Genomic DNA, 1,705 nt, shown 5'->3' on the forward strand with positions numbered 1-1,705 from the left:
CTCCAGGCTACTATTTTTTTAATAGTTATTTATCCATCTATTTGTCTAGAGTATGTGTCTGCATGGCTGTATGTATGTGCACCACATGCATGCAAGAGCCTGTGGCGGTCAGAAGAGGGCACGGGATGCCCTGAAACTGGAGTTGCAGGTGACTGTAAGCCTTCCTGTGGATACTGGCTATCAGAACCTGGGTCCTCAGTGAGAACAAATGCTGCTATCCTCTGATTGGTTTCTCAGTCCTTTATTATTCTTATTCTGTTAGATACATTTTATGTGTATGAGTATTTCCCCTGCACATGGGTATTATGCGCCAAGTCCATGCCTGGTGCTAGAACCTAGGTCTTCTGGAAGAGCAACAATGTTCTTAACCATTGAGCCATCTTCTCTAGCCCCAAGAAGAAACATTGTAAAAAAAAAAAAAAAAAAAAAAAAAACTTGTTCTTGAGACAGGGTTTCTTTGTATAGCCCTGGCTGTCCTGAAACTCACTCTGTAGACTAGGCTGGCCTCAAACTCAGAGATCTACCTGCCTCTGCCTCCCAAGTGCTGGGATTAAAGGCGTGCGCCACCACTTCCCGGCCATTGTAAGATTTTTTAAAATTCCTTCTTAGACATTTTTTTTCTTGAGAATTTTATATAGTTTGACAATTTTTCTTTTTATATTTATGCTCTGAAGCGTTGTAACTGAATGTTCTATAGGTAAAATCCTTAAGCCAGGCATAGTGGTGCATGTCTACAATCCCAGCTCAGGAGAAGGCAGGAGGAACACAAGTTTGAGGTCAGCCTAGGTTCATAGCAGTATCCTGCCTCAACAGTGAAATAGAAGGGGCTGGAGAGCTGCCTTGGTAGGTAAGATCACTTGTTGCTCTTGTAAAGGGGTCCTCGATTCAGGTCCCAGAACCCACATACCATTTGTAACTCTGGTTCCAAAAGATCTGTCTTCTGGCCTCAGTGGACATCAGGCACAGGTGGCACACATACGTATATGCAGGCAAAACACTCTTACACATAAAATAAAATTAATAATAAAAAATAAAGAGAACATCTCTTTTTATTCCTTAAAAATATTAGAATACAATGCGGCGGTGGTGGGGAGAAGGAGTTGAGACAAGATTGTACTACGTAACTCTGGCTGTCCTAGAACTTGTATTTAAATTAGACTGGCCTTGAACTCGTAGAGATCTACCTGTCCTCTGCCTCTTTAGTGCTGAGATCAAAGGTCTGCACCACCATACCTCTCTAGAACAGTTTTTGAGGAATATGTTTAAAGCTTCCAGTAGAAAAAAAAAACTGGGGTCTTGTGTGCAAAGGCTGCAAACGGCAGCGCCCTTGGGAGTGCATGTAGCCTGTTTCCTATTTGGGTTGCCTTAAGGGACCTTGGAGACAATTTTCCAGCAGATATTCATGTTTCCAGGGTGCCTTTGGGAAGCCCCAGGACACAGAAGCCGGGGCTCACATTGACCAGGTCATCATGTCCAGCTACACTAAGCTCCAGAATAAGGATGTGAGATTGAGCCTGGTCTACATAGTGAGTTCCAGAACAGACAAGGCTATGTAGAGAGACTCTGCCTCAAACAAAGCAAAAACAAAAGAGCAAACAAAAAGCAAAGCATGGTCTGTTGAAAAGACACAAAGCTGTTTAAAAACAAACAAACAAACAAAAAACAAAACACACAACAAAAAAACAGCTTTCTGCACTCTCTCGGG

General features: G+C 42.6%; 1 pseudogene; it reads left to right on the plus strand.

Moving 5' to 3' along the window:
• Positions 1-1,269: 1,269 nt before the first annotated feature.
• LOC117695584 (small nucleolar RNA SNORA70) lies at positions 1,270-1,387 on the plus strand (annotated as a pseudogene).
• The last annotated feature ends 318 nt before the right edge of the window (positions 1,388-1,705 follow it).

Source organism: Arvicanthis niloticus, chromosome X (genome assembly GCF_011762505.2).
Source record: "Arvicanthis niloticus isolate mArvNil1 chromosome X, mArvNil1.pat.X, whole genome shotgun sequence".
Taxonomy (NCBI): Eukaryota; Metazoa; Chordata; class Mammalia; order Rodentia; family Muridae; genus Arvicanthis; species Arvicanthis niloticus.